Below are 20,160 nucleotides of genomic sequence, written 5' to 3'. Positions count from 1 at the left end.
AGGTATGTCTGGCTCACAGCTCCAACACCCAGCCCTGGTATGCAGGCTGGTGTAGCTAGTTTAGGTGGAACTTCAAAGGCTCTGGTCAAATGAAAGGAAAGGGAGTACAGAATGGAGGTACAGTCAAAAAGCACAGGTACATATCAGGAGGTAGAAGCGCAACTCTTCCTCATATTAGAACTGGCGCTTCTATTGGTTCCTTTAAACAAACCAAAAAACATTGATGTTGGATGAAGGCTGAGGGGTAATAGAAACGGAAATAGAGACGGATCCCATCTAGAAACGGGGAAAGAAGCAGAGGGCACTGTGTCCTCCAGTCAACTGGTCAAAGCCACTTCACTATAAGTGCCATCAGACAATGGAGAGAAGTGAAGGGCCTTTAGTATCTTGTGTCCACAGCAGTCTACCAGTCATCCACATCCACAGACGGAGCGAGACATACACAGACAGACAGATAAGACCAGGGACAACAGTGAGTGTAGTAGGGAATAGAAAAAGCAGAAGCAGCACATGGCCTCTCCTCTGCTGTAGTTCCTTAGGTCAACCACTCCACAGAGAGAGAGAGAGAGAGAGAGAGAGAGAGAGAGAGAGAGAACAAAAAGGCAGGTCGGGCTATGAGTCTGCTGTAGGGCCGGGGATTGCCAGGGACCTCACGATACGATATTATCATGAAACTTATGTCCCGATACGACATGTATTGTGATTCTTACGATTCTATATGTAATACAATTCGATACTGTGATTTTATTGCAATTCGATGTTCCAAACATATTGCTCACCATATGTCTGCTGCAGAGGGATAAGAGAAAGCCATGAGAAAACTAGTTTTGATCAGTCATGGAAATAAAAGTGCTGAAGATATATATCCTGCATAAAAGTGCTGAAGCTGAAGGGGACTAAAAGGTTTCCTGACAGATACACGTCAGGCTGACCTCTCCACCCTACCAGCCACTGGCCAGTTATGGAGGTCAGAGGTCACCACACTCCATTAGCGGGGTTAATCCCTGCCTCTCACTGGAGCAGGACGGAGACGAGACCAGCGCGTGGTTAACAGATCTAGGCGATTGACTGACTGTGTCACTCTCATTGTCTCATTGTCTCAGCTTCAACATCAGGTGGCAGGTGAGGATTCAAAAACCGAAGTAGAAAACACCAAACAAATCCAACAAATCCACCAAACAAATCCAGCATCCAGATGTTTCAGGTGTTTCTTGTTGTTGTTGATGTATTCCAGGTTTCTGTTCTGTCTTACCTGGAATTTCCAAGTATTTGTCTCATATCATTTGACTTTGTACCGATGACCTTGTGTGTGTGTGTGTGTGTGTGTGTGTGTGTGTGTGTGTGTGTGTGCGTGCGTGCGTGCGTGTGTGTGTGTGGTGAGCTGAGGGTAAACTAGCCCAGCAGTGTGTATCTATGAGAGACTAAAGTCAGTCAAATGTAACAGAGGAAGTCAATAAGCAGATTCAGGGGGATTTCTCTGTGGTAGGAAACTCCACTCAATTCATCTGTATCATCCTGGGTACTATCAGAGTAGGGTAAGAGGTAGACCAGAAAGGGAGGTTAACACACACACACATGGCACGCATGCACGCGCACACACACACACACATAACCAACATACAGAGGAGTTGACAGGCTGTTGGTGCCACGGGGGGGGTACCTCACACACAGAAATGCCTGAGTCATATACTGTGGTAGGGTCCTGTCACTGTCTCCTAACTGTAGCTGTGTGGTCTAACCACGATAACAACAGCACACCTTAAAGAGTGACTCACTGCTCTCAACTCTCCCAATTGTTACTTTGACTAGGTGTAGGTAAACTGTAACAGCAACACCTTGAACTGCTAATGTTGGTATCTACTTGAGTGCCTCCTGTATACGTTTTCACTGATCAAGAGAAACCCTAAATAGTTACAGTATCAAGACCATGAAGTATCTCAAGACCATGAAGTATAGTAAAGGAGTTTTGCAGATATGTTATAATTTGACATCTAAAGAGACACTTTCCCCCTGATTTTGAATGGGAGTCAACCTGAATCATCAGTGCCCTATGACTTATTGTCAAAGACGGCAAAAGTCTCTGAACACCTGCAGGGGAATGAGTGGAGCGCAAAGGGAGCGAACCTGATACAAACTCCAACAATGAAGAGTTTCAGTCGCAGTACAACACTCAGGGACACAGTTGCCGTGGTGACTAAGACATTATACTGCAGATGCCTCATGCTACTGCCTCCTCAGTGTTCTAACAACCCAGTGTTGTTAACAACCTAGTATCTTGTGACTCACTGCTCACTGGGGTGGCTGCACAGGGGTAGTTCGTGAGTGTCTGGGTGTGTGTGTGAGTGGGAGGGGTTTACGTGTGTGTGTGTGTGAATAGGGGTGGAGGGGGCAATGTGTGTGTGTGTCTTTGTGTTTGTGGGTGGTGTGCGTATGCATATTTGTGTTTGTGGGTGGTGTGTGTGTGTGTGTGCAGGAGCACGCTCATGTGTGTGTTTGTGATGAATGACCCTTTGACTCAGACGTGCGGGCTGTGCAACTTGAGCAGTAGGCAGAGACAGAGAAGGGCATGAAAGCAGCAGCTCGGCAGTAAGGTCTCCTCTCTGTCCTCCTCCTCAGTCCCCCCCAGCCCCAGGGGGTGTGGAGCAGATGCAGCCACTACAGCTGGCCTCCCCACAGGCCTCTGGCCCCATTAAGACACTATTAACCCTTGGTTAGTCTGTCTCTGGCAACCTCAAGCACAAATACTGCACGTCACAAACTGCATCAAGCACAAATACTGCACGTCACAACTGCACTATCAACAACTGACTGACACTCCACAATCATCTCAAAAAGGAGATGATTGGGGACTACAGGTTAAAGGATGACCGAGCACGCCCCCATTCTCCTCGACGGGGCTGTAAAGGAGCAGGTTGAGAGCTTCAAGTTCCTCGGTGTCCACATCACCAACAAACTAGAATGGTCCAAACACACCAAGACAGTCTACTGCCCCTCAGGAAACAAAAAATATTTGCCATGGGTCCTGAGATCCTCCGAAAGGCATCACTGCCGGGTACAGCAACTGCTCAGCCTCCGACCGCAAGGCACTACAGAGGGTAGTGCGTACGGCCCAGTACATCACTGGGGCTAAGCTGCCTGCCATCCATCTATAACAGGCGGTGTCAGAGGAAGGCCCTAAAAATGGTCAAAGACTCCAGCCACCCCAGTTATAGACTGTTCTCTCTGCTACCACATGGCAAGCGGTACCGGAGCCGCCAAGTCTAGGACCAAAAGGCTTCTCAACAGCTTTTACACCCAAGCCATAAGACTCCTGAACAGCTAATCAAATGGCTACCCGGACTATGCATTGTATACCGCCAACCCCTCTTTTACGCTGCTGCTACTCTCTGTTTATCATCTATGCATAGTAACTAATCCTACATGTACATATTACCTCAAATAGCCTGACTAACCGACACTGTGCCGGTACCACCAGTATATAGCCTCCCTACTGTTACTTTTTACAGTTTTTTATTTTTTTTATTTATCTATTGTTTACCTAATACCTATTTTTTACTTAAAAACTACACTCTTGGTTAAGGGCGTGTAAGTAAGCATTTCACTCTAAGGTCTACACCTGCACGTGACCAATAAGAGAGGACAAGAGTGGTTGTTAATAATGACGTCAGATGGATAGATGGATAGAAAATGACTACAGCTTGACCTGAAGGAAAGTGACTAACTAGTTCTGTGCGTATAAGCAAGCAGGGGCCAGACATTATCAACACGTTTCCTCGTGGAAGGAAATCCTCACGCTCAGCCATGGCTTTGAATCTATATGACATCATTTCAAAAAGGGGTCAAAGTTGAACTAGTAGTGGCTGGTGGGGTCAGAGGTAGGCCCCTGTATAGTCCATCCTCTCTCCCCTGTGGGCCTCTGTATCCCCTGTAACAATGACTGGGCAGCTGCTCCCCTCATAAAGAGGCATTAACCCTGCACAGGATCAACTAGGGCTGATGGTGAACATGGGTGTGTGTGCGTGCCTGCTTGTCTGTCTGTCTGCTTTTTTCACAGACCAAAAAAAATAGTGCAAAAATAAGATAATTTTTGCTACAATATTGGGAGTATTTATTTGCGGGGGGGGGGGGGGGGGGGGGGGGATCAGTGCATTTTGGCAGTGATAAAATGGTGTTGACATATCTGCTCGAGTACCAAAGCCAAGCTGTTTCTAGGAGCTATTTCTTGGACATTCTACAGTAAGCTATTCTCTGTCTTTCTGTAAGGAAGGTATGAATCTCGATATTAAACTGTGAAAATGGAAATCTAATTAAATTACAGGTTGGCAGGTCTGTGGAATACGATTTTGTCACAGAGCTGTGGAGTGAGTGTAACGTTTCTCTCTACATTCCTTTGCAGTTAAATGGATGCCACCTCTGTTGCTTGGTGACAAAGTTTAGATCCAAACTGATTTAGTTATGCTCGATCAGTGTTTGCAGTGCAGGTGAGAGAAGCTGTGAGGTGTGTGTGATATTTGTCTCTAGCCTTTAGAGTAGGGGGTTGGTTTTTCACCCTCAGGGGAGAAAGGCAAACTCCGGCCTGCAGCTTGGATGACTCAGAACTAACATCCTGAGGTATTGCAGTATGCTGAATATGATGTCTAATTGTTTTGAGTGATTTTTCTCTTTGAGTTAATAATCTGAACTATGCATCACAACATGTCATCGGAAAGAATTGACATCACTACATTGAACATCATAATACATGACATCAAAATTAAGATCACCAAAACACTTGCCATTATGGAGAAGATCAGAACACATGAAATCACAATGGAGAACATCAGAAGACATGTCATCACAACACATCATCAGAAGTCATGACATCACAACAGAGAACATCAGAAGACAGGACATCACAGCACATAATCAGAAGTCATGACATCACAACAGAGAACATCAGAAGACATGATGCAATATTACAACAGAGAACATCAAGAACACATGACATCACAATGGAGAACATCATCCATAGAGATTCTATTATTTCTACCGATTTTTATCTGCATCCAGCTCGTCAAAAACGTATTTGTTTTCTTGCTTCAGAGGGGTCCAAGTGCATGATGTCCCCGTCTTAAAAATAGCACAGCCTCCAGTCACACCGCTATTAACTGTCCTTGAGTGGTATGTCTTGATATATCTCCGTGTCCTCTCTGAGTAAACTAAAAACAAAGACTCGGTCATTGTGTTCCTTACCCTCAGCTCCAAAATCCAATCGATCATTTCTTGCTGTATTCTCTTTATTCCGATCTCACGTGTCTGGGTCAGGGTTTGGTCAAGACAGCTTCTTCAGTTTTTCTGTTCATGGTGGGTAATTTTGAGAGTGTCTATCCTGGCTTTTTTGTTGTTGTACAAATACAAAACAGAATGTTCCAGAAATTGGCTTTGTCATTTATTCTCAGTAAATATCTTTTACCGAATTGTGAGAAAAACAAAACTATGTTATAACTTTGAGTTATTCCAGTAATGGCATATGACCAAGCCAAGAGAGATATCGCTGCTTTTATTAGGTCTTACAGTAACAGCTTATAGCTAGCACATGTAAGGACCTAGGGAAGATAATACTGTACTGGAAGTGCTTCCTAATAGCTATCGATTTCCTTTCCTGCTCTCAGGCCAGGGAAGATCATTTTGTATGTGTAGGGGGGTGTGTGTGTGTGTGTGTGTGTGTGTGTGTGTGTATTGTTTCTACCTCGGGATGCCCCCACACTCTCTCTTTATTTTATAGATACAAAGCACACAGACACACTCTCTCTTCCCATGTCACGGTGACTATGTGCAGTTCAGTGGGTCAGCACTGGAGAACTGACTGTACACTCGTTTTCCGGCACAGATGCAGACGACCCTCCGTGAAAACAGAAATACAAGCCCACCTATGTCAACTATGAGTCAGCAAACAGTCAACAGAACCCACACAGTCAGGGGGTGGGGGAAACACTGAATCCAGGGACAGGAGTCCACTGTCCTGCCCCCTCTATAAGCACTGATCTTCATCTTAGTCACTTACAGTAAACACAAGCTCTCGTCCAGAACAATCTACAGTCAGGGTATACAAGCGGGTCGCGCAACATACTGGTTAGGTAGGCCAGTGGTGTCAAACGCTGGGTCTCAAGGGTCAGAGTCTGTTGCTTATTTTTGCAGCTCTATGGAACTCAACTGATCAATTCATGTATTTGATTGGCTAGAGTTTTCCAGATCTAAACCAGTCTCAGATTAAAAGTTAACTCCAAACAAGAGGTCTGGTAAATTGAAATGGTTGCAGTATATAGGCCAGGGGTGTCAAACTCAAGTCCTCCAGAGCCTGTGTCCACTGTCTGCTAATGGCTATTGTAAGACCGAATACTTTACTGTATGCCATGCCTATGTACATTCCTGGCAGGGAAGCAATAAACAGGTACTTAGTTCTGAGACTCTCGCTCTGTCTTTCCTCTTACTGTAAACGACTCGATGACATTTCTGGTTTGCATACAGGTAACAGGTGCTTTGTTCCCCAGGCAGGAAGTTCACCTGTGTTAAATATCAACTCAAATGTTCTTTATATGGCACATTTTTTCACGACAAATGCATTTTAATGTGCTTAACCAATAAAATAATAAAAGGTGAGAAAGATTAAAACGCCACATGTTTCTATGCAAATATAAAGCGATGGTAGACATGAATAAAAATGAATTAAGAGATCAATTCAAATAGTAAAACAATAGTAAAATAACTGTAGAAATGAGAGACTGATGCAGCAAAATGGATAAAATAAATAAAGTAGATAATATGGCTAAGACAACACTTAAAACCGTCGGGATTGTTGTGTTTTTTCAACTCATCAACTCATGGCATGAGGCGGTTAAATGACAGAGATGTATTTGTTGAAAATCTATCACTTCCCTTATAAAAATGAAACTTCCTGCAAGTGTGTCAAAAAAAATGTTGCCAGAAGTTTGCCAATAATGGTGAATCTGCAGCAAACCTTTTTCATCAATAATATGTATTCTAGTTTTTTTTCTTTTTTCTAGTTTTTTTTCTTCTGACAAAAAATTCTCTCAAGATTCTATTTCAATCTGTGGCAACAATATTTATTGCCACGTTACCAGAAACTGCTTCTGGTGAAAACATGCGTTTTAAGACCAGTTGACGACCAATCAGGGGGATTCGAAAAATCTGTTGGAAAATGGAAACTAAGAAATCTAGCTAGCTACCTATCAAAGTTTGCCAGTGAGTGTCTAACTTATTAATTCAACTTCTTAATGAATTAAAAAATGTTAGCTCATTGATGCCTAGTTAACAATGTCATGCTTTATGGGATAGTGAAACACTTTGAGTTTCAATGTGTCAGCGCCACTGCTTGTCTAACTGCTTAGCTAGCTACTTGGCTAGCTGCTTGGCTAGCTGCTTGGCTAACTGCGTAGCTAGCTACTTGGCTAGCTGCTCGGTTAGCTACTTGGCTAACTAAGGTTATGATATTTTTGACTCTTGCAGATGGCTGCCCTTCCCCTACCTGTGGTGTTGGAAAATGCTGTATTGGGAGGAGGATGCATGAACCCTCTTTGAGCGATACATTTGTGTCTATAAGCATGGTAAGCAAATGCATGCATTGTTTTCATAAATGTAGCCCATACATTCCTTCTTTGTAGCAATTAGATCTTTCATTGCTTTAAACTAGTAGCTAGCTCATCTTCATCATGTGTTGTTCTTTCTCTCTTTCTAGAAGCAATCAGTTACAAGGCAAAAACCAAGATTGAGGCCTTCAATCTACCCGAGGACAGAGAGATGTGCGCAACAGGTGCCACTTCTTGCATGCTTGGCTTTGAGATGTAAGTTAACAATCATTATTTTCGGGAATAATATGAATTTCCATATTAGGGATAACTACATTTTATGTTGCTTTTCTTCCACCCAAGCCTAATACACCTGAGTCAGGAAGAAGAGACAACTATTAGACAACTTCTTAGTGATGAAGTCCCCAGTCTAGATTTAATATCTGTTTGATACAATTGTGTTGAGGCTTGGCTGGAGCAAAATATTGTGTACTGTGGAACAGTTGGCCACACAATTTAAAGGTAGATTTAGTAGGCCTAGTTTATGCTAGCTCCATCATTTGTTTATATACATTGTTTCCTTGCTGAAAAATATATGGAATGCCAGTTTCAGTGAGAAGCATAGCAACATCAAGGCAACTTTAACAGCTTTTTAAAAATGTATGTATCATTTATTTAACTAGGCAAGTCATTTAAGAACAAATTCTTATTTACAATGACGGCCTACCGGGGAACAGTGGGCCAACTGCCTTGTTCAGTGGCAGAACTACAGCTCGGGGATACAAACCAGCAACCGTTCGGTTACTGGCCCAACGCTCTAACCACTAGGCTACCTGCCGCACTCAAAAAATGGTCAAGGCTTCTTGCTATATTGGGAGGAGCTGACCGCATTTTTACAAGGCTAAACTCTCCCATTAGCCGCTGAGTCTACCTTTTTAAGATGCCAAAATAGAAAATGTTACAGTGCATGCATTTTGGATGAAAGACTTCCATAGGGCCGCCATCTTCAAAGTTCACTCAAAAAGGCAATCGTTCTGAACTGGGTTTCATTTAGTTTTTGATGTTTTAATTATTAAATCTTATCTTTTAAACTTTCAATAGTTGAAAGCTATTGCTCATGTATCACTTGGCTCATGTAAATTCAGTAGTTGCCCCTTTAAACATCATAAGGTCAACATCCCCATTGTGTTCACATGTAAATGTTGTAGCTACATAAAAATGTCAAACAATATGCAGTCTTTGCTCCTTTCTTCTTTAGCATGATGATCATTTTAAGTTGTATTGCATTAAGACATTGAATACATGTTGTTTAGTATGTTTACTACATTTATTATGTTTAGTTCTCTGTGAGAATCAAGTTTATTTAAAGTTATGTGATTTGGTTTATGTAGATACAACATTGCAATGTTGTAAACAAACAGTAACCAATAACCTGATCTAATGTTGTGCAAAACGGTAATCAAGGCAATGCGTGGCTACGTTGAATATTCTAAAATAATGTTTAACCCTTTTTTTGTTACTACATGATTCAATGTGTTATTTCATAGTTTTGATGTCTTCACTATTATTCTACAATGTAGAAAATAATAAAAAATAAAGAAAAACCCTTCAATGAGTAGGTGTCCAAACTTGATTGGTACTGTATCCTTTTAAATTATTATTAAATACTGTAATATGAGATCTGTATGTGAAACATTTTACACTTCAGTCAACAGATTATCTTATCCAGAGTGACCTACAGTAAGTACATTCATCTTAAGATAGCTAGGTGAGACCAACCACATACAGTATCACAGTCAAATATACAGGATACAAACATTCTATTCCAGCTTAACAATGGATATAGCATTTTGCAAAAAAACCCAAATTTTTCATTTACATCTAAAATCTAATATTTTCAACAACAAAAAAAATCTTATGGAAAAATACATGTAAAAAATGTAATAGAGCATTTTCATTATCTACTGTAGGTGATCTGCTCGCTGTTATTCTTGGAAAATTTAATATTTTGTAATATCATCTATTTGGCTAAGGTAAGTGGTTTAGAAACCCCAATCTGCTCTTTCTGATACTATATAGAAATCACAACATCAATACTTGCATATGACTCTAAGAGGATTTGGAAAAAGTCACTTTTTGGCACACCCAGCAAGAAAATGACATGTCCTCCTAAAACTGCTTATAACCCATTCAGTTTGTGATATCAAAATTCTAAAAACAACATATTTACATTTTTAAATTCATATGCAGTAAAAATTACTGTCTCTGCGCTTCTAGTCTTAAAAGCAAAGCTAAAAAGCTGTTAAGATTTTTCTTAAGTGTCAAACATTTCTGAGGCCCTCAGATCCTCTGGCAGGCTGCTCCAAATGCCAGAACCATAGCGACAGATGAGCCTCCCCAAAAGGCTGTCCTTTCTGGAACAACTAAAAGACCAGTGGCAGAAGATTTGAGGGACCAACCGGGCACATACCTTAAAAGCATATCAGACATGTATTTGGGTGCCAGGCCATGTAGTGCTTAAAAAAACTCTAAAACTAACATGCAACCAATGCAGAGACTTACAAATAGGTGTTTTTATTTAACTAGGCAAGTCGGTTAAGAGCAAATTCTTATTTACAATGACTACATACCCCGGCTTAACCCTAACCCAGACAACGCTGGGCCGATTGTGCGCCCCCCCCCTATGGGACTCCCAATCATAGCCAGTTGTGATACAGCCTGGAATCGAACCAGGGTCTGTAGTGATGCCTCTAGCACGGAGATGCAGTGTCTAAGACAGCTGGGCCACTCAGGAGCCCTGAGCTCTCTTTCTGGTCTGCATTCTGAATCAGTTGAAGTTGGCTAATGTTTTTTTGGGGGGAGACCAGACAGGAGACTATTGCAGCAATAAAGCCTGCTAGTAATAAAACCATGCGTGAGTCTCAGTGTTGGCCTGGCAGAGAAACGGATACACTTTGGCAATATTTCCTAGGTTATAAAAAGGCCATTTGGTCACATTTCATAGTGTATGACAGTGTATGACAGAGTCTAAAATCCCAGCTAGGTTTTAGCCTGGTGGGATGTATCTAGTGCCAGATAATGTATATGTGCCGTCAGTTTCTCTCTATGGGCCTTAGCAACAATAACCAGAACCTTGCTTTTGCCTTTTTAGCTGTTGTAAGTCTTGTGCCATCAATATATTTATGCCAGTGATACATTTAACCAGGGTCTATACAGATGTGCATCATCAATATAGCATTTAGAACATTTACACCATGCTTCCTAATAACACTACTAAGGGGTAACATGTATAGACTAAATGATATAGGATCAAATCTAACCTTGAGGGACACCACATGAGATAGATACATGCTCACCTAGTGCAATACAATAGGATCTATTTGTCATAAGTCCTACACCAGTTTAGTGCTGAGCCTGTGAGGCCAACCCAATTTTGGAGTCTGTTCATGAGGATATCATGATCTTTAGTGTCAAAGGCTGCACTTAGACAGAGAGCTTTTTAGCGTCAGTGTTCATTCTGAGGTCATTCACCACCTTGACTAGTCTCTGACAGTGGCATCCCAGGTCTCTCTCACTCTCTCACTCATTCACTCACACACTCACACATATGTATATATTTCTGAGAGGTCTGTGGAATAAAAGCCTGATTGGGGTTGTGTGATCTACACCTCCCAGGCTCCCATTGGGTGAGCTTCAGTAAAGATAGGTCCAGGGCCGTATCAGCTTACAGCACTAGAGCAGAGTAATATAAACGCTTTATGTAAGTCACTTCTGATGCTGTGGGATCCGGAAGGGAGAAAGAGATGCGTGCGAGATAGGCATGCTATGCTGGCATTACAATAGAGGAAATAAGAAGTGACTACTGAGCTTCCTAAAATCGTGCAATGCAACTAATACATTGTCGCATACAAAAATTGGGTTGAGAAGAGCGATAAGTAATCAACCCCCCCCCCAAAAAAAGCACACAGGATTCCATTTGACTGGTATGAAGTCAAACTTCAAACCCAATGGGGATCTATGATACACCACCTATCCATTCTACACATTCTGTCCCCCCCCCCCTAGCTGGCGGCAGCTTGAAAAGCAGCTCCAAAGATAAAGATAAACCCCTCTGTGCCGCCCCTCAGTGGTCAGTCAGCAGTCTGATGATGTCACAGAGGGGCATTCTGCCACTCTGGAACGCCACTCGCTGCATTCCACATTCCAGCCCCACGTGACCCTGTCCCCCTGCAGGGGCAGCAGTGGAACGGAAAGTCGTCTGACACACCGAAGGAAGAACAACACCGAGACGGAACCCTCGTGCCTTCAGAGGTGTCCTTTTCAGTCAGGCGATATCATGTTACTGGCCCTGTGTGGCCTGTTGTTGATGCAGTGGCCACGGAAACCCTGCTGAGGAACTGTTCAGCGCTGATGTTATGTAGCTGTCACTTATGTACCTGTTGCAACATCACTGTCTCCTCTAAATAATCATATAAGACTTGTCATATTGTATAACATGTCCTCCATCGTGTAACATGAATGATACAACTATTTATTTTGCACGAGATCCTTACAGTGGTAGCGCAACAGCAACAACAACAACTGCAAAACGTAGGACAGACAACTTGGCAACCGATGGGTCTGTCAACTGTATTTACCCCCATTGGAAAAGTCAGACAGACATACTTTGTCCTTGATTGAATTACTTAAATTGTTTTCAGTGGAGCACTTACCATTGGCAAACATACCAAGAGCCCTTATCAAACTACTTTGTGTTGCGTCATTATATTTGGGGCAGTTTGATACAATGTCAAAGATTGTACCTGGGTGGCTCTGTTCCTTGGTTACCGATGCTTCATGGAGCACACTGCACATGCACACTTACTGATAAAAATCATCTAAACACAGGATATGTCACCATAACACAGGATATGCCCCCATAACACAAAGGAGGAGTCGGTTTTAGTCCCTATAAAACAACAAACATAGACAGGCAAAGCAAACATCCCCTACAAACATGTTGAGCTAATGGCCAACAGCCAATACTGAGGTGTGAGGTAACTTCCAATTACTAGGTTTGGATTCTAAGTAGGCAACTATGCAATTAAATGATCTAGCATTTAGTTAAATGTGTATTTCTGGGTTAAAACACTCTTGGTGCACTTGCGTTACAGAAATCGTTTTCTCTTCACTGCGAACCTTTAGGTTAGCTAGGTAGGTCACTTGAAAACAAATTGTCATTTTCAATAACAACCTAGCTGTTAGTCATCCAGGTGCATGTTTTTGTGTGTTTGAACATGTGCATTCTGTCAACATCTGCTGTGGGGCTGCAGCACACATAACCAGACACCTGCTTGTGGCTGTGTGTATGAAGAAAGAGAGAGGGAGAGAGATAGAGAGAGAGAGAAGGCAGGGCTGGTAGAGCTATGAGTCTGCTGTAGGGCTGTGAATTGCCAGGGACCTCACGATACCTTATTATCATGATACTTAGGTGCCGATGCAAAACGTATTGCGATTCTCATGATTCAATGTATTCCGATTCAATACTGTGATTTTATTGCAATTCGATGTTCCAAATATTGCTCACCATATGTCTGCTGCAGAGGGATAAGAGAAAGCCATGAGAAAACTAGTTTACTGTTTGGTCCAGGTACAGCCAACTAGCGGCAAATAATATTGCGATATTGTCAAAATGATACGATATATCTTAAAAAGCAATATCCCGATATGTAACTATCTATTTCTTCCCCAATCACTAGTCTGCTGGTGACTCACATTGAGAATCCGAGCAGCGGCAGGTCTTTTAGAAATCCATTATTATTCCCTAGCATTCACTGCCCTCTGCTGGTCAAATTGATGTACAGCTAGAATTGAAGAAAAAAACATGACTTCTTTGCTGTGTCAGAAATAAGACGTCCATTAGTACAGAGGGCTCAGAAATGATTGACACCCTTGATAAAGGTTAGCAAACATGCCTGCATAAAATAAATATTTCAAATACTGAGTTATATTGTGTGAAGAAAATTGGGAAGTCTCTGAGAAAGAGATTTTGTAGCAAGTCATTTTCACCTTGCAAGGATAACAGAACTGAGCCTTTTTCTAAAATGTTTTATGAGATTGGAGAACACATTGGGAGTGATGTTAGACCATTCCTCCATACAGAATATTATCAGATCCTTGATATCCTTCGTCTGCGCTTATGGACTGTCCCTCTCACACTAAAAGGGAATTATCATGCTTTTCACAATTCTGTAGTATTATTCCAACCTCATAGTGTGGAAATATGTATAAATACAGGACAAATCCAGTTTTTGCTTGCACTGGGCCTTTAAGCATTGAGCGTGTGCATGTATGCACATTAATGAATCTATACATGTCGTCATTGTATACAGTCAGATCATTGAATTTACTTGCTTGTAGGGATTCTCTGAATTGACAGATTTGCTCAATAGCCTAATCCAAGCACTTTTTCATCGTTATAGCATTTTCTAGCCCTTATTCCTGGAAACATGAAAGTTTGTGCCAGGGATGATGACCATCCATGCAACCGGAATTGATTTTACCGGCAATGGGGTGGTTTAGGCTATATGATTGCGGCCTATTTCTCTCTCTCTCACACACACACACACACACACACACACACACACACGTGGGAGAGCTTCCCAGAAGTCAGCGGTCACAATTCATCAGCTCCTTGAGCCTCCACCGAGATTTACGATAAGCATCCCGTTTTCCCAGCAACTACTGACTGAAAAACGGAGATCCATCTCGCCATCATCATCTTGTTTCCCTCCATTTCATCCTCCTCTGTAGCCTACTCTCTTCTATTCATTCCAGAGAAGGAGAGGCCGCTCGAGAATTGCATTATTGAAAGCACTCTCCGCTGTTTTGTCTTCGGGCCATGACTAAGATCACCACGGTCTTCTAAATGTAGGGCAAATGCAGTTTATGTAACTACCTCTTCCACATTTACAGATCATATCAGTAGGCTACAGGATACGAATGCTCTTGTCTCTTCGCTCAACATAGTCTTATGGGCACCTTCTAAATTAGACTCCACCCTCCAAACCCCAATTTCAATCTAGCCTTAATGAAATAAGGCTAGATTGGATTAATAGATAAAAGCAGGTATTCATTCTACATGTCCGATAGCTTGATTACATTGTTAAGTTTAATCATAGGTTCATCGTTCACAGTGACCACATGCAGATGTCATACCTTCTATACAGAAGAGAGAGAAGTTTCCCTCAACCTCTGACACATACAGAATATGATTATCTTATCCTAGATCTGTGTTAAGGGGCAATTTCTAATTCAAGTTTAGTGTAATTTCCTATGACTGTACTTTCATTACAATAGCGCCATCATGTGGTCAAAGGACTTAATACATATGGTACTTGTCTGCTGTTTGTCAGCCTGCCAGCAAGCCAACCAATCAGCCAGTCTGCCTGCCTGTACTCTTTGCCATGCCTTTCCCCATGCCTAGCCTGGACTCATGCCTGTTTTGGGGTCAGTGCACGTGGCGCAGTCCCTTGAACTCCTAGAACCATCTGGAACGCCTTGCATTTTTTCCCCGCATTTTTTAAATAAAGGTAGAATCATCACACTGTCAGACACCTTGTTTTTGCATGCATTTACATTTGAGTCATTTAGCAGACACTCTTGTCACAAGAGACTTACAGTAGTAAGTGCATACATTTTCATACGGGTCCCCCGTGGGAATCAAACCCACAGCCCCGGCGCGGCGTTGCAAGCAGAGCCACATGGCATGCACATTGATTGATTGATCTGATGCTACACAAATATAAATAACATACATTTTTCTAAACTAATCCAACCTGTTAGTAGTTGGATTAATTACACCAGTCACTGAGATGGTTGTTCCAGTTAGGTAGTCTCATTTATACGTAGAGCAAAACAGAGAACACCATCATGTTAGTGAGAGTCCTATAGATGGGTCATAATTGTTTGTAGGCCAGACGATTTAGTGACAAGGCTGAGTTTCGGGATGTCAAACACTAGCTCTTTCACTGCGGATGTGGTGGATTGAGACTCATCCTATGCAAAAAAAAAACAGATGTATTTTTATGGGGATTTTTAAATCATGCTAATTCGATTTCCACAAGGGTACGGACATCGGCCTTAGTGGTTAATTCATGTCTATTAATTAGGAAAAATATGAATACAATTCCACCCATAAGGCCACTAGAGGGTGATTTGATCATTTGACTGCAGGAAAGGGTACGGTACGAACTTCAAGGGTACAATTTTGTACCTATAACTAAAAGGTACAAATGACATACCTTGCAGGGTACCACTACAGGGACAAGTGTAACCCTTTAAGAGCAAATCTTTGTTTCTAAGAGTGTAGACTGTAGGAATAACATTCCGGGGAAGATGCATGTGTTGGAATGATCATGTCAGTGCTGTCAGCGGGAGGGCTGAGTGGCGGAGCGTTAACCAAATGACAGCCAACTACTCAACTGCTCCCCATCATCACCCTTTTTCACCTCACCTTGCTGCTCTGATCGGTCCCAGGATAGAACCTGGAGCCGGATCAGCAGATCTGTGTGTGTGTGTGTGTGTATGTGGGGGGTGAGTTTAACTATATTTGTGGTGACCAGAAGAATATTAAACAAACATACATTTGACCACCTGGATACATTTTGTTAGTCCCCACAAGGTCAAATGCTATTTCTGGGGGGTTTAGGGTTAAGGTTAGAATTAGTGTTACGGTTAGAATTAAGTGCTAAGGTTAGGTTTAGGGTTGGGGTTAAGGTTACGTTTTGGGGTAATTGCTAGGGTTAAGGTAAGGGTTAGCGTTAGGTATAGGGGTTAGGGAAAATAGGATTTTGAACAGGACTGAATTGTGTGTCCCCACAAGGTTAGTTACACAAGACTGTGTGTGTGTGTGTGTGTGTGTGTGTGTGTGAGAGAGAGAGTGAGAGAGAGAGAGAGAGTGAGAGAGAGAGGGAGAGAATATGTGGCTCTTTGAGGTCTTGTTTTTGTTACAGCACCAGGACCAATAACCCACTGTGGTTTACACAAAATGCTCGAACCCAGAGTTACGCAAACTATTCTGATCATCTTCACCAAGGCCACACATGCAAAGAAACACACCAAAAGGGCCTCTCGTGAGAGACAGACAGTTAGTATGAAACTAATGCAGACCATTCAAATACTTTTCAGCTAGGCCACACACAGAGAGACTCAATAAAATACTCATAGTGTGTGCTGAACACACATCATACATACATGTTGTCACGCAGTCACAGACATGCCTATTAGTGATGGGCATTCCCAGTCTTTTCGGTGAGCCAGATCATTTAGCTCCGTTCAGCTAAAAGAGACTGTAGGGGTGAGTGGGGTATGTTGAGCCAAAGGGGTAAACTAATTCTATGGTCCCCTTTTTATTAAGAAACCATACAGAAGGGCCTCCTGGGTGGCGCAGTGGTCTGGAACTAGCTGTGCCACCAGAGACTCTGGGTTCGCGCCCAGTCACAGCCGGCCACGACCGGGAGGTCCGTGGGGCGATGCACAATTGGCCTAGCCTCGTCCGGGTTAGGGAGGGTTTGGCCGGTAGGGATATCCTTGTCTCATCGTGCACCAGTGACTCTTGTGGTGGGCGCAGTGCGCGCTAACCAAGGTAGCCAGGTGCACGGTGTTTCCTCTGACACATTGGTGCGTCTGGCTTCTGGGTTGGAGGCGCGCTGTGTTAATAAGAAGCAGTGCGGCTTGGTTGGATTGTGTTTCGGAGGATGCATGGCTTTCGACCTTTGTCTCTCCCGAGCCCGTACGGGAGTTGTAGCGATGAGACAAGATAGTACTTAATAACAATTGGATACCATGAAATTGGGGAGAAAATGGGGTAAAAAAAAAAAAAAGAAACCATACAGAAAATGTATAATTTTACCAAATATTCTGTGCGGCAAGAAATCCCCGACAATGATAAGAGGGAGGAGGTCAGAGAACTGGCAGTGTGGTGCCAGGACCACAGGAGCTGATCGTGGACTACAGGAAAAAGCAGGCCGAACAGACCCCCATTAACATCGATGGGGCTGTGGTGAAGCGGGTCACAAGTTTCAAGTTCCTTGGTGTCCACATCACCAACGAACTATCATGGTCCAAACACACAAAGACAGTTGTGAAAAGGCCATAACAACACCTTTTCCCCCTCAAGGGACTGGAAAGATTTGGCATGGGTCCCCAGATCCTCAAACAGTTCTAAAGCTGCTACATCGAGAGCATCCTGGCCAGTTGCATCACTGACTAGTATGGCAACTGCTTGGCATCTGACCGTAAGGCGCTACAGAGGGTAGTGTGTACGGCCCAGTACATCACTGGGGCAAAGCTTCCTATCATCCAGGACCTATATAATAGGCGGTATCAGAGGAAGGCCCCAAAAAATGTCAGAGACTCCAGTCACCCAAGTCATAGACTGTTTTCTCTGCTACCGCACGGCAAGTGGTACCGGAGTGCAAAGTCTAGGACCAAAAGGCTCCTTAACAGCTTCTACTCCCAAGTCATAATTCTGCTGAGCAACTAATCAAATGTCCACCGGACTATTTACATTGACATCCCCCCTCCATTTGTTTTGTACACTGCTGCTACTGGCTGTTTATTATCTATGCATAGTCACTTCACCCCTACCAACATGTACAAATTACCTCAACTAACCTGTACCACCGCACACTGACTCGGTACCGGTAGCCCCTGTACTTAGCCTCGTTATTGTTATTTTATTGTTTTCCTTTTTATTATTTTTTACTTTAGTTTATTTGGTAAATATTTTCTTAACTCCTCTTGAACTGCTCAAGAGGAGTGACTAAGACAGTTGGATTTGATGTATCACGACTCAGGATAAGACCCAGATGCAGACACAGGAGGCGGATAGTTCCAATCTCAGATACAGTGCCTTGCGAAAGTATTCGGCCCCCTTGAACTTTGCGACCTTTTGCCACATTTCAGGCTTCAAACATAAAGATATAAAACTGTATTTTTTTGTGAAGAATCAACAACAAGTGGGACACAATCATGAAGTGGAACGACATTTATTGGATATTTCAAACTTTTTTAACAAATCAAAAACTAAAAAATTGGGCGTGCAAAATTATTCAGCCCCCTTAAGTTAATACTTTGTAGCGCCACCTTTTGCTGCGATTACAGCTGTAAGTCGCTTGGGGTATGTTCCTATCAGTTTTGCACATCGAGAGACTGAATTTTTTTCCCATTCCTCCTTGCAAAACAGCTCGAGCTCAGTGAGGTTGGATGGAGAGCATTTGTGAACAGCAGTTTTCAGTTCTTTCCACAGATTCTCGATTGGATTCAGGTCTGGACTTTGACTTGGCCATTCTAACACCTGGATATGTTTATTTTTGAACCATTCCATTGTAGATTTTGCTTTATGTTTTGGATCATTGTCTTGTTGGAAGACAAATCTCCGTCCCAGTCTCAGGTCTTTTGCAGACTCCATCAGGTTTTCTTCCAGAATGGTCCTGTATTTGGCTCCATCCATCTTCCCATCAATTTTAACCATCTTCCCTGTCCCTGCTGAAGAAAAGCAGGCCCAAACCATGATGCTGCCACCACCATGTTTGACAGTGGGGATGGTGTGTTCAGCTGTGTTGCTTTTACGCCAAACATAACGTTTTGCATTGTTGCCAAAAAGTTCAATTTTGGTTTCATCTGACCAGAGCACCTTCTTCCACATGTTTGGTGTGTCTCCCAGGTGGCTTGTGGCAAACTTTAAACGACACTTTTTATGGATATCTTTAAGAAATAGCTTTCTTCTTGCCACTCTTCCATAAAGGCCAGATTTGTGCAATATACAACTGATTGTTGTCCTATGGACAGAGTCTCCCACCTCAGCTGTAGATCTCTGCAGTTCATCCAGAGTGATCATGGGCCTCTTGGCTGCATCTCTGATCAGTCTTCTCCTTGTATGAGCTGAAAGTTTAGAGGGACGGCCAGGTCTTGGTAGATTTGCAGTGGTCTGATACTCCTTCCATTTCAATATTATCGCTTGCACAGTGCTCCTTGGGATGTTTAAAGCTTGGGAAATCTTTTTGTATCCAAATCCGGCTTTAAACTTCTTCACAACAGTATCTCGGACCTGCCTGGTGTGTTCCTTGTTCTTCATGATGCTCTCTGCGCTTTTAACGGACCTCTGAGACTATCACAGTGCAGGTGCATTTATACGGAGACTTGATTACACACAGGTGGATTGTATTTATCATCATTAGTCATTTAGGTCAACATTGGATCATTCAGAGATCCTCACTGAACTTCTGGAGAGAGTTTGCTGCACTGAAAGTAAAGGGGCTGAATAATTTTGCACGCCCAATTTTTCAGTTTTTGATTTGTTAAAAAAGTTTGAAATATCCAATAAATGTCGTTCCACTTCATGATTGTGTCCCACTTGTTGTTGATTCTTCACAAAAAAATACAGTTTTATATCTTTATGTTTGAAGCCTGAAATGTGGCAAAAGGTCGCAAAGTTCAAGGGGGCCGAATACTTTCGCAAGGCACTGTATTTAGTTTAACACGTGACAGGTAAAGGGCAGGTCGAGGGCAGGCAGAGGTTCGTACATCCAGGTTATTGTCAGGCAGACACAGG

The 20,160-nt window shown here is 42.7% G+C and overlaps 1 long non-coding RNA gene across 1 annotated transcript; it reads left to right on the top strand.

Moving 5' to 3' along the window:
- The first annotated feature begins 6,939 nt into the window (after nt 1-6,939).
- On the top strand, nt 6,940-8,796 carry LOC110525030. Its single transcript, XR_002473698.2, has 4 exons — nt 6,940-7,242; nt 7,507-7,604; nt 7,736-7,841; nt 7,929-8,796. It is a non-coding gene; the product is annotated as an uncharacterized LOC110525030 (long non-coding RNA).
- Nucleotides 8,797-20,160: the final 11,364 nt, after the last annotated feature.

The sequence above is a fragment of the Oncorhynchus mykiss genome, chromosome 6, assembly GCF_013265735.2.
Source record: "Oncorhynchus mykiss isolate Arlee chromosome 6, USDA_OmykA_1.1, whole genome shotgun sequence".
NCBI classification, from domain to species: domain Eukaryota; kingdom Metazoa; phylum Chordata; class Actinopteri; order Salmoniformes; family Salmonidae; genus Oncorhynchus; species Oncorhynchus mykiss.
Note: the sequence above shows the minus strand (reverse complement) of the source record. Positions and strands in the feature narration are given on the sequence as shown.